The sequence below is a fragment of the Pleurodeles waltl genome, unplaced genomic scaffold, assembly GCF_031143425.1.
Source record: "Pleurodeles waltl isolate 20211129_DDA unplaced genomic scaffold, aPleWal1.hap1.20221129 scaffold_72, whole genome shotgun sequence".
Classification (NCBI taxonomy): Eukaryota; Metazoa; Chordata; class Amphibia; order Caudata; family Salamandridae; genus Pleurodeles; species Pleurodeles waltl.
The window spans coordinates 843,361-866,902 of record NW_027150393.1 but is presented as its reverse complement, the minus strand read 5'-3'; the positions used below and the strand labels follow the sequence as shown (position 1 = coordinate 866,902).

General features: G+C 48.4%; 6 non-coding genes across 6 annotated transcripts; all 6 read left to right on the top strand.

The window, feature by feature from the left end:
• The first annotated feature begins 2,703 nt into the window (after positions 1-2,703).
• TRNAP-CGG (transfer RNA proline (anticodon CGG)) lies at positions 2,704-2,775 on the top strand. The gene has a single exon. It is a non-coding gene; the product is annotated as a tRNA-Pro (tRNA).
• A 3,501-nt stretch (positions 2,776-6,276) lies between these two features.
• TRNAP-CGG (transfer RNA proline (anticodon CGG)) lies at positions 6,277-6,348 on the top strand. The gene has a single exon. It is a non-coding gene; the product is annotated as a tRNA-Pro (tRNA).
• A 3,501-nt stretch (positions 6,349-9,849) lies between these two features.
• On the top strand, positions 9,850-9,921 carry TRNAP-CGG (transfer RNA proline (anticodon CGG)). The gene has a single exon. It is a non-coding gene; the product is annotated as a tRNA-Pro (tRNA).
• A 3,513-nt stretch (positions 9,922-13,434) lies between these two features.
• TRNAP-CGG (transfer RNA proline (anticodon CGG)) lies at positions 13,435-13,507 on the top strand. The gene has a single exon. It is a non-coding gene; the product is annotated as a tRNA-Pro (tRNA).
• A 3,510-nt stretch (positions 13,508-17,017) lies between these two features.
• Positions 17,018-17,089, top strand: TRNAP-CGG (transfer RNA proline (anticodon CGG)). Its single transcript has one exon. It is a non-coding gene; the product is annotated as a tRNA-Pro (tRNA).
• A 3,513-nt stretch (positions 17,090-20,602) lies between these two features.
• On the top strand, positions 20,603-20,674 carry TRNAP-UGG (transfer RNA proline (anticodon UGG)). Its single transcript has one exon. It is a non-coding gene; the product is annotated as a tRNA-Pro (tRNA).
• Positions 20,675-23,542: the final 2,868 nt, after the last annotated feature.

Below are 23,542 nucleotides of genomic sequence, written 5' to 3'. Positions count from 1 at the left end.
GCTGAGCCTTCTGGTCTCTTCATGGAGGCGTGGGTTCAAATCCCACTGCTAACAGGTGTGTTTTCTTACCTTAAATCTTGCTCTGCTTGCACAGCCAGCTCCTCACACCACTATCTTTGGAAGCTGCTGTGGCATGTGAGGAGAAATCCACCAACCCATCGGCTGGGCCCTCAATCAAAATTCTGTGTATTACTGGAAGGGGCATCTCAGGCACACCTTCTGTTAGAGCTGCACTTTATGACAGTAACTACCATGCTGGTTTCTACTTAAGCAGTTGATTCTATCGTTTGAAGTGAGTCTCTCCTGCCACCTTTTGGGCAAAGAAGACACTGCCCCTGCAACAACACAGGCAGACAAGCTCAAACTGGGTTTCTTGGTTAGGTGGGCGGAGCATATTGGCAATGGTGCCTCCTCGTGACTTGCAATTTACATGAAGAAGACAGAGAGGCAGCTGGGAGTAGGCAGTACCCATGAACCCCTGAACACTGTCTTGCGACTTGCACACAATTCTGAAATGAGGCGGGGGAAAGGAGGTGATTTCCCCATCAAGGGCCATTCCGGGAAATCAGCCACCCCGCGTCTCCCAGGTGAGTGTTTCAGGCCTATGAGCCACTACTATCAATCTCACCTGATCGAGCCTGATCGAGCGCTGAGTGAGCAAGTGTGCTTGAATCCAAGAGGCATGCTTCTCTGGTTCAAGAGCTAGCAGGCCCTTCAGTGCTTCTGGTCTGGAAGTCTAAGGTGCAAGGGTCCAGGACTTGCAGAGGGTTACAACTACCAGAAAGGGTCTGCTTTTCACATCAGTGCCCTAGTTCAGCTCACTGGCACAGGGCATCTTGACTACCTCTTTCCTTGCTAGAGACAAACAAAAAATTCTTGACAGAAAACATCAATTGCTATGGCACGCTTAGAGAGAGAGCCTCCGAATGGCCCTGCTTTTCTGAAAGACGCTTCAGAAGATGTTTCAAATGCCTCTGGAGCAGCAGTCTAGTTGGTATAGGGGTATGATTCTCGCTTCGGGTGTGAGAGGACCTTGGTTCAAATCCCAGACAAACCCTTACGTTTATAGGTTCAGTCTGTGTTTTAAGCAGGAGTATTTCTGCTTTTCACTCTTGTAAGATGTCATGTTGCAATGCAATACATGCTTTATACCTGCGTTGAGACGGTTCAGCATCATGAAGGTATGCGAGATTTCTTTGCAACTGCTTTTCTGTGCTGGAGTAGCAGTGCTCATAGGAACATTAAATGCACAGTGCTTCTCCATGGTAATTTCGGGTCCAGTTCTGAAATCACCTCTTGGAATGAAAGTGATGCCAGTTCCTTTCTTCCAAGGCAAGAGATCGTGTTCCGGAAGGCTCAGCTTTGAGCGTCATGAACATTGGCCCTCAGTCCTTGCATCCCAGTCCAATGCAGAGCCACATAAAGCAAGCAGGTGTGTCTGTTTCCATAGTGTGGTGGTTCCAGTACAATGCATAGCCACATGAAGCAAACCGGCAAGTGTGTCTGTTTGTGTAGTGTAGTGGTTATCATGCGCACCTCACATGCAAAAGGTCCCTGGTTCGAAGCCAAGCAAAAACAGCAAGTCGCTGGGCTATTTCCCAGTATTTGCATTTCCTGACTCAGCTGACAGGCAAGCTGAGATAAAAGAGACTGTGTCTATCCCTCACCATCGTGAGGTACTACGCTCCTGGGGCATCTGTCACAGCTCACCAAGAGGAGTTGCGCCAGCTTACGTCAGTCAGTTGCTCACTGTTTGACCTTTGCATTGAAGCCTGAGCCTACCGCATTCAAGCCAGTCAAGGAAGGAAGGTATGAGAGCGAAAATAGCTTTCCTGCCCTCACCAAGAACACACACCTTGAGCAAATAAGGTGCCAGACTTTCAAGGCACAATCGCCAACGGAGCATCACTTTTAGTGATGCCCCGGTGGCACTATGCACTGCGCGGTATTTACAAGATGGCGTTCAGCCACTTTTTGTGGCTTAACACCACCTTGTAAATACGGCACCGTAGGATTCAGCGCTTTCCCCGGAAGGGGCGTGCAATGGGTGTTGCTGTGAGTGTGCCACAGCAACACCATAGCATTTTGATGCTGCTCCAGATTTAGGAGTTGTCGTAAATCTGCGTCAGCGCCAAAATCCAACACCATCCCAGGGGTATCGTTAGAGTGGCGCACTGAGGAGAAATGTTTTCATTTCTCCTCGTTTTTTCTCTTTCTATGTGTGCTGCATTCTGCAGCACACATAGAAGTAAGAGCAAATCACCATTGAAGATTTTTCTTTTGGCCAGGAAGGTGTCCCTTCCTGCACAAAAACAATTTCCCCCTCAACGCAGTCATCCTTGTACCATGGTGCAAGAACGGCTGCGTTGGCGCTCAGCAGCTAATTTAGAGCTGGCGCAGGGGGAAGCACAGGGGTGCGCTGTATTCTACTAAATACGGCGCTTCCCTGCATTTTGAAAATGACGGATCGTGGGGCTTGCAAATTTGGCACAGCGTCGCGCTCAGTCATTTTCTTGTAAATGTGGGACAAAATGTCTAAAGGATAGAGGCTTTTTATGTCATGTTCGATGACGACCATGCAAATGACTCTAGTCATACTGCAGAAGAGAGCACCATGTGGCGTTTCTTGCTTTGGGATGTAGTCTCCCACTCTCTGCCACCAACCCTCGGAGCAGGGTGGGAGCCGTAGCGCTTCTGTTCCCAGGCTCGTTGGTCTAGGGGTATGATTCTCGCTTCGGGTGCGAGAGGTCCCGGGTTCAAATCCCGGACGAGCCCATTTTAGCGGAAAACAATCAAATCCTGCTCAAAATACACAACCCCTCAACATTTCTCATTCCACTCGAAGCATTGTTGCGCAAAACATATTTTTTGCCTCAGGCGAAAAATGGATTACAATGCCTTGGCTTCCTTCCTGCTTCCTCTCAGTGCGCCCTGTGTGATGATTTCACAGGCTTGCGTTCCTGGCATTTAGGCATCAGATATTTGTCTGTCTCTGCCCGCAGCTGTGACTTTTCAGGACGTCTGAGTGTATGCATGCTGGCTGACACCGCTGCAATTTTCACACTTACCCCTCGCATTCTGAGCAACTGCTGATCAAGTATAGAGGAAATCGGGCAAACATATGAGTGGAACTGTGCTCCTTCAGTCAAGCCAGCAAGCTTGTTTCTGTAGAGTAGTGGTTATCACATTTGCCTCACACGCAAAAGGTCCCCGGTTCGACACTGGGCAGCAGTAGCTTTTGTGTTTGCTCACTAAAACCTCAGTCTCTCTCAATGCACACTTAGACAGAAATGACCTTTAAAAACTTGTGACCTGTGTAAAATGTGCTTTACTATTGCAGGACGATAAAAAGTTATCTGCATCCCTCGGTGGTCGTGCATGTGCCTTGTTTCTTGTTCTGTTTTTTTTTTTTTCTTGGCCATGTTATATTGTGGGGCCTTTAAAGCTGTGACTTTGATAGGAACATTGCAAGCGGCAGCATCAACAAGTGCAGACTGAAGAGTCAGACCTGCACAATGTTTTGGCTGTCAGGATGGCCGAGTGGTCTAAGGTGCCAGACTCAAGAGAGCTTGATCTTCAGTGAAGCTGAGCCTTCTGGTCTCCTCATGGAGGCGTGGGTTCAAATCCCACTCCTAACAGGTGTGTTTTCTTACCTTAAAGCTTGCTCTGCTTGCACAGCCAGCTCCTCACACCACTATCTTTGGAAGCTGCTGTGGCATGTGAGGAGAAATCCACCAACCCATCGGCTGGGCCCTCAATCAAAATTCTGTGTATTACTAAAAGGGGCATCTCAGGCACACCTTCTGTTAGAGCTGCACTTTATGACAGTAACTACCATGCTGGTTTCTACTTAAGCAGTTGATTCTATCGTTTGAAGTGAGTCTCTCCTGCCACCTTTTGGGCAAAGAAGACACTGACCCTGCAACAACACAGGCAGACATGCTCAAACTGGGTTTCTTGGTTAGGTGGGCGGAGCATATTGGCAATGGTGCCTCCTCGTGACTTGCAATTTACATGAAGAAGACAGAGAGGCAGCTGGGAGTAGGCAGTACCCATGAACCCCTGAACACTGTCTTGCGACTTGCACACAATTCTGAAATGAGGCGGGGGAAAGGAGGTGATTTCCCCATCAAGGGCCATTCCGGGAAATCAGCCGCCCCGCGTCTCCCAGGTGAGTGTTTCAGGCCTATGAGCCACTACTATAAATCTCGCCTGATCGAGCCTGATCGAGCAAGTGTGTTTGAATCCAAGAGGCATGCTTCTCTGGCTCAAGAGCTAGCAGGCCCTTCAGTGCTTCTGGTCTGTAAGTCTAAGGTGCAAGGGTCCAGGACTTGCAGAGGGTTACAACTACCAGAAAGGGTCTGCTTTTCACATCAGTGCCCTAGTTCAGCTCACTGGCACAGGGCATCTTGACTACCTCTTTCCTTGCTAGAGACAAACAAAAAATCCTTGACAGAAAACATCAATTGTTATGGCACGCTTAGAGAGAGAGCCTCCAAATGGCCCTGCTTTCCTGAAAGACGCTTCAGAAGATGTTTCAAATGCCTCTGCAGCAGCAGTCTAGTTGGTGTTGGGGTATGATTCTCGCTTCGGGTGTGAGAGGACTTTGGTTCAAATCCCAGACAAACCCTTACCTTTATAGGTTCAGTCTGTGTTTTAAACAGGAGTATTTCTGCTTTTCACTCTTGTAAGATGTCATATTGCAATGCAATACATGCTTTATACCTGCGTTGAGACGGTTCAGCATCATGAAGGTATGCGAGATTTCTTTGCAACTGCTTTTCTGTGCTGGAGCAGCAGTGCTCATAGGAACATTAAATGCACAGTGCTTCTCCATGGTAATTTCGGGTCCAGTTCTGAAATCACCTCTTGGAATGAAAGTGATGCCAGTTCCTTTCTTCCAAGGCAAGAGATCGTGTTCCGGAAGGCTCAGCTTTGAGCGTCATGAACATTGGCCCTCAGTCCTTGCATCCCAGTCCAATGCAGAGCCACATAAAGCAAGCAGGTGTGTCTGTTTCCATAGTGTGGTGGTTCCAGTACAATGCATAGCCACATGAAGCAAACCGGCAAGTGTGTCTGTTTGTGTAGTGTAGTGGTTATCATGCGCACCTCACATGCAAAAGGTCCCTGGTTCGAAGCCAAGCAAATACAGCAAGTCGCTGGGCTTTTTCCCAGTATTTGCATTTCCTGACTCAGCTGACAGGCAAGCTGAGATAAAAGAGACTGTGTCTATCCCTCACCATCGTGAGGTACTATGCTCCTGGGGCATCTGTCACAACTCACCAAGAGGAGTTGCGCCAGCTTACGTCAGTCAGTTGCTCACTGTTTGACCTTTGCATTGAAGCCTGAGCCTACCGCATTCAAGCCAGCCAAGGAAGGAAGGTATGAGAGCGAAAATAGCTTTCCTGCCCTCACCAAGAACACACACCTTGAGCAAATAAGGTGCCAGACTTACAAGGCCCAATCGCCAACAGAGCATCACTTTTAGTGACGCCCCGGTGGCACTATGCACTGCGCGGTATTTACAAGATGGCGTTCAGCCACTTTTTGTGGCTTAACACCACCTTGTAAATACGGCACCTTAGCATTCAGCGCTTTCCCTGGAAGGGGCGTGCAATGGGTGTTGCTGTGAGTGTGCCACAGCAACACCATAGCATTTTAATGCTGCTCCAGATTTAGGAGTTGTCGTAAATCTGCGTCAGCGCCAAAATCCAACGGCATCCCAGGGGTATCGTTAGAGTGGCGCACTGAGGAGAAATGTTTTCATTTCTCCTCGTTTTTTCTCTTTCTATGTGTGCTGCATTCTGCAGCACACATAGAAGTAAGAGCAAATCACCATTGAAGATTTTTCTTTTGGCCAGGAAGGTGTCCCTTCCTGCACAAAAACAATTTCCCCCTCAACGCAGTCATCCTTGTACCATGGTGCAAGAACGGCTGCGTTGGCGCTCAGCAGCTAATTTAGATCTGGCGCAGGGGGAAGCACAGGGGTGCTCTGTATTCTACTAAATACGGCGCTTCCCTGCATTTTGAAAATGACGGAGCGTGGGGCTTGCAAATTTGGCACAGCGTCGCGCTCAGTCATTTTCTTGTAAATCTGGGACAAAATGTCTAAAGGATAAAGGCTTTTTATGTCATGTTCGATGACGACCATGCAAATGACTCTAGTCATACTGCAGAAGAGAGCACCATGTGGCGTTTCTTGCTTTGGGATGTAGTCTCCCACTCTCTGCCACCAACCCTCGGAGCAGGGTGGGAGCCGTAGTGCCTCTGTGCCAAGGCTCGTTGGTCTAGGGGTATGATTCTCGCTTCGGGTGCGAGAGGTCCCGGGTTCAAATCCCGGATGAGCCCATTTTAGCGGAAAACAATCAAATCCTGCTCAAAATACACAACCCCTCAACATTTCTCATTCCACTCGAAGCATTGTTGCGCAAAACATATTTTTTGCCTCAGGCGAAAAATGGATTACAATGCCTTGGCTTCCTTCCTGCTTGCTCTCAGTGCGCCCTGTGTGATGATTTCACAGGCTTGCGTTCCTGGCATTTAGGCATCAGATATTTGTCTGTCTCTGCCCGCAGCTGTGACTTTTCAGGACGTCTGAGTGTATGCATGCTGGCTGACACCGCTGCAATTTTCACACTTACCCCTCGCATTCTGAGCAACTGCTGATCAAGTATAGAGGAAATCGGGCAAACATATGAGGGGAACTGTGCTCCTTCAGTCAAGCCAGCAAGCTTGTTTCTGTAGTGTAGTGGTTATCACTTTTGCCTCACACGCAAAAGGTCCCCGGTTCGACACTGGGCATCAGTAGCTTTTGTGTTTGCTCACTAAAACCTCAGTCTCTCTCAATGCACACTTAGACAGAAATGACCTTTAAAAACTTGTGACCTGTGTAAAATGTGCTTTACTATTGCAGGACGATAAAAAGTTATCTGCATCCCTCGGTGGTCGTGCATGTGCCTTGTTTCTTGTTCTGTTTTTTTTTTTTCTTGGCCATGTTATATTGTGGGGCCTTTAAAGCTGTGACTTTGATAGGAACATTGCAAGCGGCAGCATCAACAAGTGCAGACTGAAGAGTCAGACCTGCACAATGTTTTGGCTATCAGGATGGCCAAGTGGTCTAAGGTGCCAGACTCAAGAGAGCTTGATCTTCAGTGAAGCTGAGCCTTCTGGTCTCTTCATGGAGGCGTGGGTTCAAATCCCACTCCTAACAGGTGTGTTTTCTTACCTTAAATCTTGCTCTGCTTGCACAGCCAGCTCCTCACACCACTATCTTTGGAAGCTGCTGTGGCATGTGAGGAGAAATCCACCAACCCATCGGCTGGGCCCTCAATCAAAATTCTGTGTATTACTGGAAGGGGCATCTCAGGCACACCTTCTGTTAGAGCTGCACTTTATGACAGTAACTACCATGCTGGTTTCTACTTAAGCAGTTGATTCTATCGTTTGAAGTGAGTTTCTCCTGCCACCTTTTGGGCAAAGAAGACACTGCCCCTGCAACAACACAGGCAGACAAGCTCAAACTGGGTTTCTTGGTTAGGTGGGCGGAGCATATTGGCAATGGTGCCTCCTCGTGACTTGCAATTTACATGAAGAAGACAGAGAGGCAGCTGGGAGTAGGCAGTACCCATGAACCCCTGAACACTGTCTTGCGACTTGCACACAATTCTGAAATGAGGCGGGGGAAAGGAGGTGATTTCCCCATCAAGGGCCATTCCGGGAAATCAGCCACCCCGCGTCTCCCAGGTGAGTGTTTTAGGCCTATGAGCCACTACTATAAATCTCGCCTGATCGAGCGCTGAGTGAGCAAGTGTGCTTGAATCCAAGAGGCATGCTTCTCTGGCTCAAGAGCTAGAAGGCTCTTCAGTGCTTCTGGTCTGGAAGTCTAAGGTGCAAGGGTCCAGGACTTGCAGAGGGTTACAGCTATCAGAAAGGGTCTGCTTTTCACATCAGTGCTCTAGTTCAGCTCACTGGCACAGGGCATCTTGACTACCTCTTTCCTTGCTAGAGACAAACAAAAAATCCTTGACAGAAAACATCAATTGCTATGGCACGCTTAGAGAGAGAGCCTCCAAATGGCCCTGCTTTACTGAAAGACGCTTCAGAAGATGTTTCAAATGCCTCTGCAGCAGCAGTCTAGTTGGTGTAGGGGTATGATTCTCGCTTCGGGTGTGAGAGGACCTTGGTTCAAATCCCAGACAAACCCTTACCTTTATAGGTTCAGTCTGTGTTTTAAACAGGAGTATTTCTGCTTTTCACTCTTGTAAGATGTCATGTTGCAATGCAATACATGCTTTATACCTGCGTTGAGACTGTTCAGCATCATGAAGGTATGCGGGATTTCTTTGCAACTGCTTTTCTGTGCTGGAGCAGCAGTGCTCATAGGAACATTAAATGCACAGTGCTTCTCCATGGTAATTTCGGGTCCAGTTCTGAAATCACCTCTTGGAATGAAAGTGATGCCAGTTCCTTTCTTCCAAGGCAAGAGATCGTGTTCCGGAAGGCTCAGCTTTGAGCGTCATGAACATTGGCCCTCAGTCCTTGCATCCCAGTCCAATGCAGAGCCACATAAAGCAAGCAGGTGTGTCTGTTTCCATAGTGTGGTGGTTCCAGTACAATGCATAGCCACATGAAGCAAACCAGCAAGCGTGTCTGTTTGTGTAGTGTAGTGGTTATCATGCGCACCTCACATGCAAAAGGTCCCTGGTTCGAAGCCAAGCAAAAACAGCAAGTCGCTGGGCTTTTTCCCAGTATTTGCATTTCCTGACTCAGCTGACAGGCAAGCTGAGATAAAAGAGACTGTGTCTATCCCTCACCATCGTGAGGTACTACGCTCCTGGGGCATCTGTCACAGCTCACCAAGAGGAGTTGCGCCAGCTTACGTCAGTCAGTTGCTCACTGTTTGACCTTTGCATTGAAGCCTGAGCCTACCGCATTCAAGCCAGCCAAGGAAGGAAGGTATGAGAGCGAAAATAGCTTTCCTGCCCTCACCAAGAACACACACCTTGAGCAAATAAGGTGCCAGACTTACAAGGCCCAATCGCCAACGGAGCATCACTTTTAGTGACGCCCCGGTGGCACTATGCACTGCGAGGTATTTACAAGATGGCGTTCAGCCACTTTTTGTGGCTTAACACCACCTTGTAAATAAGGCACCTTAGCATTCAGCGCTTTCCCTGGAAGGGGCGTGCAATGGGTGTTGCTGTGAGTGTGCCACAGCAACACCATAGCATTTTGATGCTGCTCCAGATTTAGGAGTTGTCGTAAATCTGCGTCAGCGCCAAAATCCAACGCCATCCCAGGGGTATCGTTAGAGTGGCGCACTGAGGAGAAATGTTTTCATTTCTCCTCGTTTTTTCTCTTTCTATGTGTGCTGCATTCTGCAGCACACATAGAAGTAAGAGCAAATCACCATTGAAGATTTTTCTTTGGGCCAGGAAGGTATCCCTTCCTGCACAAAAACAATTTCCCCCTCAACGCAGTCATCCTTGTACCATGGTGCAAGAACGGCTGCGTTGGCGCTCAGCAGCTAATTTAGAGCTGGCGCAGGGGGAAGCACAGGGGTGCGCTGTATTCTACTAAATACGGCGCTTCCCTGCATTTTGAAAATGACGGAGCGTGGGGCTTGCAAATTTGGCACAGCGTCGCGCTCAGTCATTTTCTTGTAAATCTGGGACAAAATGTCTAAAGGATAGAGGCTTTTTATGTCATGTTCGATGACAACCATGCAAATGACTCTAGTCATACTGCAGAAGAGAGCACCATGTGGCGTTTCTTGCTTTGGGATGAAGTCTCCCACTCTCTGCCACCAACCCTCGGAGCAGAGTGGGAGCCGTAGCGCTTCTGTGCCCAGGCTCGTTAGTCTAGGGGTATGATTCTCGCTTCGGGTGCGAGAGGTCCCGGGTTCAAATCCCGGACGAGCCCATTTTAGCGGAAAACAATCAAATCCTGCTCAAAATACACAACCCCTCAACATTTCTCATTCCACTCGAAGCATTGTTGCGCAAAACATATTTTTTGCCTCAGGCGAAAAATGGATTACAATGCCTTGGCTTCCTTCCTGCTTGCTCTCAGTGCGCCCTGTGTGATGATTTCACAGGCTTGCGTTCCTGGTATTTAGGCATCAGATATTTGTCTGTCTCTGCCCGCAGCTGTGACTTTTCAAGACGTCTGAGTGTATGCATGCTGGCTGACACCGCTGCAATTTTCACACTTACCCCTCGCATTCTGAGCAACTGCTGATCAAGTATAGAGGAAATCGGGCAAACATATGAGGGGAACTGTGCTCCTTCAGTCAAGCCAGCAAGCTTGTTTCTGTAGTGTAGTGGTTATCACATTTGCCTCACGCGCAAAAGGTCTCCGGTTCGACACTGGACAGCAGTAGCTTTTGTGTTTGCTCACTAAAACCTCAGTCTCTCTCAATGCACACTTAGACAGAAATGACCTTTAAAAACTTGTGACCTGTGTAAAATGTGCTTTACTATTGCAGGACGATAAAAAGTTATCTGCATCCCTCGGTGGTCGTGCATGTGCCTTGTTTCTTGTTCTGTTTTTTTTTTCTTTTCTTGGCCATGTTATATTGTGGGGCCTTTAAAGGTGTGACTTTGATAGGAACATAGCAAGCGGCAGCATCAACAAGTGCAGACTGAAGAGTCAGACCTGCACAATGTTTTGGCTGTCAGGATGGCCGAGTGGTCTAAGGTGCCAGACTCAAGAGAGCTTGATCTTCAGTGAAGCTGAGCCTTCTGGTCTCTTCATGGAGGCGTGGGTTCAAATCCCACTCCTAACACGTGTGTTTTCTTACCTTAAATCTTGCTCTGCTTGCACAGCCAGCTCCTCACACCACTATCTTTGGAAGCTGCTGTGGCATGTGAGGAGAAATCCACCAACCCATCGGCTGGGCCCTCAATCAAAATTCTGTGTATTACTGGAAGGGGCATCTCAGGCACACCTTCTGTTAGAGCTGCACTTTATGACAGTAACTACCATGCTGGTTTCTACTTAAGCAGTTGATTCTATCGTTTGAAGTGAGTCTCTCCTGCCACCTTTTGGGCAAAGAAGACACTGCCCCTGCAACAACACAGGCAGACAAGCTCAAACTGGGTTTCTTGGTTAGGTGGGCGGAGCATATTGGCAATTGTGCCTCCTCGTGACTTGCAATTTACATGAAGAAGACAGAGAGGCAGCTGGGAGTAGGCAGTACCCATGAACCCCTGAACACTATCTTGCGACTTGCACACAATTCTGAAATGAGGCGGGGGAAAGGAGGTGATTTCCCCATCAAGGGCCATTCCGGGAAATCAGCCACCCCGCGTCTCCCAGGTGAGTGTTTCAGGCCTATGAGCCACTACTATAAATCTCGCCTGATCGAGCCTGATTGAGCGCTGAGCAAGCAAGTGTGCTTGAATCCAAGAGGCGTGCTTCTCTGGCTCAAGAGTTAGCAGGCCCTTCAGTGCTTCTGGTCTGGAAGTCTAAGGTGCAAGGGTCCAGGACTTGCAGAGGGTTACAACTACCAGAAAGGGTCTGCTTTTCACATCAGTGCCCTAGTTAAGCTCACTGGCACAGGGCATCTTGACTACCTCTTTCCTTGCTAGAGACAAACAAAAAATTCTTGACAGAAAACATCAATTGCTATGGCACGCTTAGAGAGAGAGCCTCCGAATGGCCCTGCTTTTCTGAAAGACGCTTCAGAAGATGTTTCAAATGCCTCTGCAGCAGCAGTCTAGTTGGTATAGGGGTATGCTTCTCGCTTCGGGTGTGAGAGGACCTTGGTTCAAATCCCAGACAAACCCTTACCTTTATAGGTTCAGTCTGTGTTTTAAACAGGAGTATTTCTGCTTTTCACTCTTGTAAGATGTCATGTTGCAATGCAATACATGCTTTATACCTGCGTTGAGACGGTTCAGCATCATGAAGGTATGCAAGATTTCTTTGCAACTGCTTTTCTGTGCTGGAGCAGCAGTGCTCATAGGAACATTAAATGCACAGTGCTTCTCCATGGTAATTTCGGGTCCAGTTCTGAAATCACCTCTTGGAATGAAAGTGATGCCAGTTCCTTTCTTCCAAGGCAAGAGATCGTGTTCCGGAAGGCTCAGCTTTGAGCGTCATGAACATTGGCCCTCAGTCCTTGCATCCCAGTCCAATGCAGAGCCACATAAAGCAAGCAGGTGTGTCTGTTTCCATAGTGTGGTGGTTCCAGTACAATGCATAGCCACATGAAGCAAGCCGGCAAGTGTGTCTGTTTGTGTAGTGTAGTGGTTATCATGCGCACCACACATGCAAAAGGTCCCTGGTTTGAAGCCAAGCAAATACAGCAAGTCGCTGGGCTTTTTCCCAGTATTTGCATTTCCTGACTCAGCTGACAGGCAAGCTGAGATAAAAGAGACTGTGTCTATACCTCACCATCGTGAGGTACTACTCTCCTGGGGCATCTGTCACAGCTCACCAAGAGGAGTTGCCCCAGCTTACGTCAGTCAGTTGCTCACTGTTTGACCTTTGCATTGAAGCCTGAGCCTACCGCATTCAAGCCAGCCAAGGAAGGAAGGTATGAGAGCGAAAATAGCTTTCCTGCCCTCACCAAGAACACACACCTTGAGCAAATAAGGTGCCAGACTTACAAGGCCCAATCGCCAACGGAGCATCACTTTTAGTGACGCCCCGGTGGCACTATGCACTGCGCGGTATTTACAAGATGGCGTTCAGCCACTTTTTGTGGCTTAACACCACCTTGTAAATACGGCACCTTAGCATTCAGCGCTTTCCCTGGAAGGGGCGTGCAATGGGTGTTGCTGTGAGTGTGCCACAGCAACACCATAGCATTTTGATGCTGCTCCAGATTTAGGAGTTGTCGTAAATCTGCGTCAGCGCCAAAATCCAACGCCATCCCAGGGGTATCGTTAGAGTGGCGCACTGAGGAGAAATGTTTTCATTTCTCCTCGTTTTTTCTCTTTCTATGTGTGCTGCATTCTGCAGCACACATAGAAGTAAGAGCAAATCACCATTGAAGATTTTTCTTTGGCCAGGAAGGTATCCCTTCCTGCACAAAAACAATTTCCCCCTCAACGCAGTCATCCTTGTACCATGGTGCAAGAACGGCTGCGTTGGCGCTCAGCAGCTAATTTAGAGCTGGCGCAGGGGGAAGCACAGGGGTGCGCTGTATTCTACTAAATACGGCGCTTCCCTGCATTTTGAAAATGACGGAGCGTGGGGCTTGCAAATTTGGCACAGCGTCGCGCTCAGTCATTTTCTTGTAAATCTGGGACAAAATGTCTAAAGGATAGAGGCTTTTTATGTCATGTTCGATGACGACCATGCAAATGACTCTAGTCATACTGCAGAAGAGAGCACCATGTGGCGTTTCTTGCTTTGGGATGTAGTCTCCCACTCTCTGACACCAACCCTCGGAGCAGGGTGGGAGCCGTAGCGCTTCTGTGCCCAGGGTCGTTGGTCTAGGGGTATGATTCTCGCTTCGGGTGCGAGAGGTCCCGGGTTCAAATCCCGGACGAGCCCATTTTAGCGGAAAACAATCAAATCCTGCTCAAAATACACAACCCCTCAACATTTCTCATTCCACTCGAAGCATTGTTGCGCAAAACATATTTTTTGCCTCAGGCGAAAAATGGATTACAATGCCTTGGCTTCCTTCCTGCTTGCTCTCAGTGCGCCCTGTGTGATGATTTCACAGGCTTGCGTTCCTGGCATTTAGGCATCAGATATTTGTCTGTCTCTGCCCGCAGCTGTGACTTTTCAAGACGTCTGAGTGTATGCATGCTGGCTGACACCGCTGCAATTTTCACACTTACCCCTCGCATTCTGAGCAACTGCTGATCAAGTATAGAGGAAATCGGGCAAACATATGAGGGGAACTGTGCTCCTTCAGTCAAGCCAGCAAGCTTGTTTCTGTAGTCTAGTGGTTATCACATTTGCCTCACGCGCAAAAGGTCCCCGCTTCGACACTGGGCAGCAGTAGCTTTTGTGTTTGCTCACTAAAACCTCAGTCTCTCTCAATGCACACTTAGACAGAAATGACCTTTAAAAACTTGTGACCTGTGTAAAATGTGCTTTACTATTGCAGGACGATAAAAAGTTATCTGCATCCCTCGGTGGTCGTGCATGTGCCTTGTTTCTTGTTCTGTTTTTTTTTTCTTTTCTTGGCCATGTTATATTGTGGGGCCTTTAAAGCTGTGACTTTGATAGGAACATTGCAAGCGGCAGCATCAACAAGTGCAGACTGAAGAGTCAGACCTGCACAATGTTTTGGCTGTCAGGATGGCCGAGTGGTCTAAGGTGCCAGACTCAAGAGAGCTTGATCTTCAGTGAAGCTGAGCCTTCTGGTCTCTTCATGGAGGCGTGGGTTCAAATCCCACTCCTAACAGGTGTGTTTTCTTACCTTAAATCTTGCTCTGCTTGCACAGCCAGCTCCTCACACCACTATCTTTGGAAGCTGCTGGGGCATGTGAGGAGAAATCCACCAACCCATCGGCTGGGCCCTCAATCAAAATTCTGTGTATTACTGGAAGGGGCATCTCAGGCACACCTTCTGTTAGAGCTGCACTGTATGACAGTAACTACCATGCTGGTTTCTACTTAAGCAGTTGATTCTATCGTTTGAAGTGAGTCTCTCCTGCCACCTTTTGGGCAAAGAAGACACTGCCCCTGCAACAACACAGGCAGACAAGCTCAAACTGGGTTTCTTGGTTAGGTGGGCGGAGCATATTGTCAATGGTGCCTCCTCGTGACTTGCAATTTACATGAAGAAGACAGAGAGGCAGCTGGGAGTAGGCAGTACCCATGAACCCCTGAACACTGTCTTGCGACTTGCACACAATTCTGAAATGAGGCGGGGGAAAGGAGGTGATTTCCCCATCAAGGGCCATTCCGGGAAATCAGCCACCCGCGTCTCCCAGGTGAGTGTTTCAGGCCTATGAGCCACTACTATAAATCTCGCCTGATCGAGCCTGATTGAGCGCTGAGCAAGCAAGTGTGCTTGAATCCAAGAGGTGCTTCTCTGGCTCAAGAGTTAGCAGGCCCTTCAGTGCTTCTGGTCTGGAAGTCTAAGGTGCAAGGGTCCAGGACTTGCAGAGGGTTACAACTACCAGAAAGGGTCTGCTTTTCACATCAGTGCCCTAGTTAAGCTCACTGGCACAGGGCATCTTGACTACCTCTTTCCTTGCTAGAGACAAACAAAAAATCCTTGACAGAAAACATCAATTGCTATGGCACGCTTAGAGAGAGAGCCTCCGAATGGCCCTGCTTTTCTGAAAGACGCTTCAGAAGATGTTTCAAATGCCTCTGCAGCAGCAGTCTAGTTGGTATAGGGGTATGATTCTCGCTTCGGGTGTGAGAGGACCTTGGTTCAAATCCCAGACAAACCCTTACCTTTATAGGTTCAGTCTGTGTTTTAAACAGGAGTATTTCTGCTTTTCACTCTTGTAAGATGTCATGTTGCAATGCAATATATGCTTTATACCTGCGTTGAGACGGTTCAGCATCATGAAGGTATGCAAGATTTCTTTGCAACTGCTTTTCTGTGCTGGAGCAGCAGTGCTCATAGGAACATTAAATGCACAGTGCTTCTCCATGGTAATTTCGGGTCCAGTTCTGAAATCACCTCTTGGAATGAAAGTGATGCCAGTTCCTTTCTTCCAAGGCAAGAGATCGTGTTCCGGAAGGCTCAGCTTTGAGCGTCATGAACATTGGCCCTCAGTCCTTGCATCCCAGTCCAATGCAGAGCCACATAAAGCAAGCAGGTTTGTCTGTTTCCATAGGGTGGTGGTTCCAGTACAATGCATAGCCACATGAAGCAAGCCGGCAAGTGTGTCTGTTTGTGTAGTGTAGTGGTTATCATGCGCACCTCACATGCAAAAGGTCCCTGGTTTGAAGCCAAGCAAATACAGCAAGTCGCTGGGCTTTTTCCCAGTATTTGCATTTCCTGACTCAGCTGACAGGCAAGCTGAGATAAAAGAGACTGTGTCTATCCCTCACCATCGTGAGGTACTACGCTCCTGGGGCATCTGTCACAGCTCACCAAGAGGAGTTGCCCCAGCTTACGTCAGTCAGTTGCTCACTGTTTGACCTTTGCATTGAAGCCTGAGCCTACCGCATTCAAGCCAGCCAAGGAAGGAAGGTATGAGAGCGAAAATAGCTTTCCTGCCCTCACCAAGAACACACACCTTGAGCAAATAAGGTGCCAGACTTACAAGGCCCAATCGCCAACGGAGCATCACTTTTAGTGACGCCCCGGTGGCACTATGCACTGCGCGGTATTTACAAGATGGCGTTCAGCCACTTTTTGTGGCTTAACACCACCTTGTAAATACGGCACCTTAGCATTCAGCGCTTTCCCTGGAAGGGGCGTGCAATGGGTGTTGCTGTGAGTGTGCCACAGCAACACCATAGCATTTTGATGCTGCTCCAGATTTAGGAGTTGTCGTAAATCTGCGTCAGCGCCAAAATCCAACGCCATCCCAGGGGTATCGTTAGAGTGGCGCACTGAGGAGAAATGTTTTCATTTCTCCTCGTTTTTTCTCTTTCTATGTGTGCTGCATTCTGCAGCACACATAGAAGTAAGAGCAAATCACCATTGAAGATTTTTATTTGGGCCAGGAAGGTATCCCTTCCTGCACAAAAACAATTTCCCCCTCAACGCAGTCATCCTTGTATCATGGTGCAAGAACAGCTGCGTTGGCGCTCAGCATCTAATTTAGAGCTGGCGCAGGGGGAAGCACAGGGGTGCGCTGTATTCTACTAAATACGGCGCTTCCCTGCATTTTGAAAATGACGGAACGTGGGGCTTGCAAATTTGGCACAGCGTCGCGCTCAGTCATTTTCTTGTAAATCTGGGACAAAATGTCTAAAGGATAGAGGCTTTTTATGTCATCTTCGATGACGACCATGCAAATGACTCTAGTCATACTGCAGAAGAGAGCACCATGTGGCGTTTCTTGCTTTGGGATGTAGTCTCCCACTCTCTGCCACCAACCCTCGGAGCAGGGTGGGAGCCGTAGCGCTTCTGTGCCCAGGCTTGGTGGTCTAGGGGTATGATTCTCGCTTCGGGTGTGAGAGGTCCCGGGTTCAAATCCCGGACGAGCCCATTTTAGCGGAAAACAATCAAATCCTGCTCAAAATACACAACCCCTCAACATTTCTCATTCCACTCGAAGCATTGTTGCGCAAAACATATTTTTTGCCTCAGGCGAAAAATGGATTACAATGCCTTGGCTTCCTTCCTGCTTGCTCTCAGTGCGCCCTGTGTGATGATTTCACAGGCTTGCGTTCCTGGCATTTAGGCATCAGATATTTGTCTGTCTCTGCCCGCAGCTGTGACTTTTCAAGACGTCTGAGTGTATGCATGCTGGCTGACACCGCTGCAATTTTCACACTTACCCCTCGCATTCTGAGCAACTGCTGATCAAGTATAGAGGAAATCGGGCAAACATATGAGGGGAACTGTGCTCCTTCAGTCAAGCCAGCAAGCTTGTTTCTGTAGTGTAGTGGTTATCACATTTGCCTCACGCGCAAAAGGTCCCCGGTTCGACACTGGGCAGCAGTAGCTTTTGTGTTTGCTCACTAAAACCTCAGTCTCTCTCAATGCACACTTAGACAGAAATGACCTTTAAAAACTTGTGACCTGTGTAAAATGTGCTTTACTATTGCAGGACGATAAAAAGTTATCTGCATCCCTCGGTGGTCGTGCATGTGCCTTGTTTCTTGTTCTGTTTTTTTTTTCTTTTCTTGGCCATGTTATATTGTGGGGCCTTTAAAGCTGTGACTTTGATAGGAACATTGCAAGCGGCAGCATCAACAAGTGCAGACTGAAGAGTCAGACCTGCACAATGTTTTGGCTGTCAGGATGGCCGAGTGGTCTAAGGTGCCAGACTCAAGAGAGCTTGATCTTCAGTGAAGCTGAGCCTTCTGGTCTCTTCATGGAGGCGTGGGTTCAAATCCCACTCCTAACAGGTGTGTTTTCTTACCTTAAATCTTGCTCTGCTTGCACAGCCAGCTCCTCACACCACTATCTTTGGAAGCTGCTGTGGCATGTGAGGAGAAATCCACCAACCCATCGGCTGGGCCCTCAATCAAAATTCTGTGTATTACTGGATTGGGCATCTCAGGCACACCTTCTGTTAGAGCTGCACTTTATGACAGTAACTACCATGCTGGTTTCTACTTAAGCAGTTGATTCTATCGTTTGAAGTGAGTCTCTCCTGCCACCTTTTGGGCAAAGAAGACACTGCCCCTGCAACAACACAGGTAGACAAGCTCAAACTGGGTTTCTTGGTTAGGTGGGCGCAGCATATTGGCAATGGTGCCTCCTCGTGACTTGCAATTTACATGAAGAAGACAGAGAGGCAGCTGGGATTAGGCAGTACCCATGAACCCCTGAACACTGTCTTGCGACTTGCACACAATTCTGAAATGAGGCGGGGGAAAGGAGGTGATTTCCCCATCAAGGGCCATTCCGGGAAATCAGCCACCCTGCGTCTCCCAGGTGAGTGTTTCAGGCCTATGAGCCACTACTATAAATCTCGCCTGATCGAGCCTGATTGAGCGCTGAGCAAGCAAGTGTGCTTGAATCCAAGAGGCATGCTTCTCTGGCTCAAGAGTTAGCAGGCCCTTCAGTGCTTCTGGTCTGGAAGTCTAAGGTGCAAGGGTCCAGGACTTGCAGAGGGTTACAACTACCAGAAAGGGTCTGCTTTTCACATCAGTGCCCTAGTTCAGCTCACTGGCACACGGAATCTTGACTACCTCTTTCCTTGCTAGAGACAAACAAAAAATCCTTGACAGAAAACATCAATTGCTATGGCACGCTTAGAGAGAGAGCCTCCAAATGGCACTGCTTTTCTGAAAGACGCTTCAGAAGATGTTTCAAATGCCTCTGCAGCAGCAGTCTAGTTGGTATAGGGGTATGATTCTCGCTTCGGGTGTGAGAGGACCTTGGTTCAAATCCCAGACAAAGCCTTACCTTTATAGGTTCAGTCTGTGTTTTAAACAGGAATATTTCTGCTTTTCACTCTTGTAAGATGTCATGTTGCAATGCAATAAATGCTTTATACCTGCGTTGAGACGGTTCAGCATCATGAAGGTATGCGAGATTTCTTTGCAACTGCTTTTCTGTGCTGGAGCAGCAGTGCTCATAGGAACATTAAATGCACAGTGCTTCTCCATGGTAATTTCGGGTCCAGTTCTGAAATCACCTCTTGGAATGAAAGTGATGCCAGTTCCTTTCTTCCAAGGCAAGAGATTGTGTTCCGGAAGGCTCAGCTTTGAGCGTCATGAACATTGGCCCTCAGTCCTTGCATCCCAGTCCAATGCAGAGCCACATAAAGCAAGCAGGTGTGTCTGTTTCCATAGTGTGGTGGTTCCAGTACAATGCATAGCCACATGAAACAAGCCGGCAAGTGTGTCTGTTTGTGTATTGTAGTGGTTATCATGCGCACCTCACATGCAAAAGGTCCCTGGTTCGAAGCCAAGCAAATACAGCAAGTCGCTGGGCTTTTTCCCAGTATTTGCATTTCCTGACTCAGCTGACAGGCAAGCTGAGATAAAAGAGACTGTGTCTATCCCTCACCATCGTGAGGTACTACGCTCCTGGGGCATCTGTCACAGCTCACCACGAGGGGTTGCGCCCGCTTACGTCAGACAGTTGCTCACTGTTTGACCTTTGCATTGAAGCCTGAGCCTACCGCATTCAAGCCAGCCAAGGAAGGAAGGTATGAGAGCGAAAATAGCTTTCCTGCCCTCACCAAGAACACACACCTTGAGCAAAAAAGGTGCCAGACTTACAAGGCCCAATCGCCAACGGAGCATCACTTTTAGTGACGCTCCGGTGGCACTATGCACTGCGCGGTATTTACAAGATGGCGTTCAGCCACTTTTTGTGGCTTAACACCACCTTGTAAATACGGCACCTTAGCATTCAGCGCTTTCCCTGGAAGGGGCGTGCAATGGGTGTTGTTGGGAGTGTGCCACAGCAACACCATAGCATTTTGATGCTGCTCCAGATTTAGGAGTTGGCGTAAATCTGCGTCAGCGCCAAAATCCAACGCCATCCCAGGGGTGTCGTTAGAGTGGCGCACTGAGGAGAAATGTCTTCATTTCTCCTTGTTTTTGCTCTTTCTATGTGTGATGCATTCTGCAGCACACATAGAAGTAAGAACAAATCACCATTGAAGATTTTTTTTTGGGCAGGAAGGTGTCCCTTCCTGCACAAAAACAATTTCCCCCTCAACGCAGTCATCCTTGTACCATGGTGCAAGAACGGCTGCGTTGGCGCTCAGCAGCTAATTTAGAGCTGGCGCAGGGGGAAGCACAGGGGTGCACTGTATTCTACTAAATACGGCGCTTCCCTGCATTTTGAAAATGACGGAGCGTGGGGCTTGCAAATTTGGCACAGCGTCGCGCTCAGTCATTTTCTTGTAAATCTGGGACAAAATGTCTAAAGGATAGAGGCTTTTTATGTCATGTTCGATGACGACCATGCAAATGACTCTAGTCATACTGCAGAAGAGAGCACCATGTGGCATTTCTTGCTTTGGGATGTAGTCTCCCACTCTCTGCCACCAACCCTCGGAGCAGGGTGGGAGCCGTAACGCTTCTGTGCCCAGGCTCGTTGGTCTAGGGGTATGATTCTCGCTTTGGGTGCGAGAGGTCCCGGGTTCAAATCCCGGACGAGCCCATTTTAGTGGAAAACAATCAAATCCTGCTCAAAATACACAACCCCTCAACGTTTCTCATTCCACTCGAAGCATTGTTGCGCAAAACATATTTTTTGTCTCAGGCGAAAAATGGATTACAATGCCTTGGCTTCCTTCCTGCTTGCTCTCAGTGCGCCCTGTGTGATGATTTCACAGGCTTGCGTTCCTGGCATTTAGGCATCAGATATTTGTCTGTCTCTGCCCGCAGCTGTGACTTTTCAGGACGTCTGAGTGTATGCATGCTGGCTGACACCGCTGCAATTTTCACACTTACCCCTCGCATTCTGAGCAACTGCTGATCAAGTATAGAGGAAATCAGGCAAACATATGAGGGGAACTGTGCTCCTTCAGTCAAGCCAGCAAGCTTGTTTCTGTAGTGTAGTGGTTATCACATTTGCCTCACACGCAAAAGGTCCCTGGTTTGACACTGGGCAGCAGTAGCTTTTGTGTTTGCTCACTAAAACCTCAGTCTCTCTCAATGCACACTTAGACAGAAATGACCTTTAAAAACTTGTGACCTGTGTAAAATGTGCTTTACTATTGCAGGACGATAAAAAGTTATCTGCATCCCTCGGTGGTCGTGCATGTGCCTTGTTTCTTGTTCTGTTTTTTTTTTTTTCTTGGCCATGTTATATTGTGGGGCCTTTAAAGCTGTGACTTTGATAGGAACATTGCAAGCGGCAGCATCAACAAGTGCAGACTGAAGAGTCAGACCTTCATAATGTTTTGGCTGTCAGGATGGCCGAGTGGTCGAAGGTGCCAGACTCAAGAGAGCTTGATCTTCAGTGAAGCTGAGCCTTCTGGTCTCTTCATGGAGGCGTGGGTTCAAATCCCACTCCTAACAGGTGTGTTTTCTTCACTTAAATCTTGCTCTGCTTGCACAGCCAGCTCCTCACACCACTATCTTTGGAAGCTGCTGTGGCATGTGAGGAGAAATCCACCAACCCATCGGCTGGGCCCTCAATCAAAATTCTGTGTATTACTGGAAGGGGCATCTCAGGCACACCTTCTGTTAGAGCTGCACTTTATGACAGTAACTACCATGCTGGTTTCTACTTAAGCAGTTGATTCTATCATTTGAAGTGAGTCTCTCCTGCCACCTTTTGGGCAAAGAAGACACTGCCCCTGCAACAACACAGGCAGACAAGCTCAAACTGGGTTTCTTGGTTAGGTGGGCGGAGCATATTGGCAATGGTGCCTCCTCGTGACTTGCAATTTACATGAAGAAGACAGAGAGGCAGCTGGGATTAGGCAGTACCCATGAACCCCTGAACACTGTCTTGCGACTTGCACACAATTCTGAAATGAGGCGGGGGAAAGGAGGTGATTTCCCCATCAAGGGCCATTCCGGGAAATCAGCCACCCGCGTCTCCCAGGTGAGTGTTTCAGGCCTATGAGCCACTACTATAAATCTCGCCTGATCGAGCCTGATCGAGCGCTGAGCGAGCAAGTGTGCTTGAATCCAAGAGGCATGCTTCTCTGGCTCAAGAGCTAGCAGGCCCTTCAGTGCTTCTGTTCTGGAAGTCTAAGGTTCAAGGGTCCAGGACTTGCAGAGGGTTACAACTACCAGAAAGGGTCTGCTTTTCACATCAGTGCCCTAGTTCAGCTCACTGACACACGGAATCTTGACTACCTCTTTCCTTGCTAGAGACAAACAAAAAATCCTTGACAGAAAACATCAATTGCTATGGCACGCTTAGAGAGAGAGCCTCCAAATGGCCCTGCTTTTCTGAAAGACGCTTCAGAAGATGTTTCAAATGCCTCTGCAGCAGCAGTCTAGTTGGTATAGGGGTATGATTCTCGCTTCGGGTGTGAGAGGACCTTGGTTCAAATCCCAGACAAACCCTTACCTTTATAGGTTCAGTCTGTGTTTTAAACAGGAGTATTTCTGCTTTTCACTCTTGGAAGATGTCAAGTTGCAATGCAATACATGCTTTATACCTGCGGTGAGACGGTTCAGCATCATGAAGGTATGCGAGATTTCTTTGCAACTGCTTTTCTGTGCTGGAGCAGCAGTGCTCATAGGAACATTAAATGCACAGTGCTTCTCCATGGTAATTTCGGGTCCAGTTCTGAAATCACCTCTTGGAATGAAAGTGATGCCAGTTCCTTTCTTCCAAGGCAAGAGATCGTGTTCCGGAAGGCTCAGCTTTGAGCGTCATGAACATTGGCCCTCAGTCCTTGCATCCCAGTCCAATGCAGAGCCACATAAAGCAAGCAGGTGTGTCTGTTTCCATAGTGTGGTGGTTCCAGTACAATGCATAGCCACATGAAGCAAGCCGGCAAGTGTGTCTGTTTGTGTAGTGTAGTGGTTATCATGCGCACCTCACATGCAAAAGGTCCCTGGTTCGAAGCCAAGCAAATACAGCAAGTCGCTGGGCTTTTTCCCAGTATTTGCATTTCCTGACTCAGCTGACAGGCAAGCTGAGATAAAAGAGACTGTATCTATCCCTCACCATCGTGAGGTACTACGCTCCTGGGGCATCTGTCACAGCTCACCAAGAGGAGTTGCGCCAGCTTACGTCAGTCAGTTGCTCACTGTTTGACCTTTGCATTGAAGCCTGAGCCTACCGCATTCAAGCCAGCCAAGGAAGGAAGGTATGAGAGCGAAAATAGCTTTCCTGCCCTCACCAAGAACACACACCTTGAGCAAATAAGGTGCCAGACTTACAAGGCCCAATCGCCAACGGAGCATCACTTTTAGTGACGCCCCGGTGGCACTATGCACTGCGCGGTATTTACAAAATGGCGTTCAGCCACTTTTTGTGGCTTAACACCACCTTGTAAATACGGCACCTTAGCATTCAGCGCTTTCCCTGGAAGGGGCGTGCAATGGGTGTTGCTGTGAG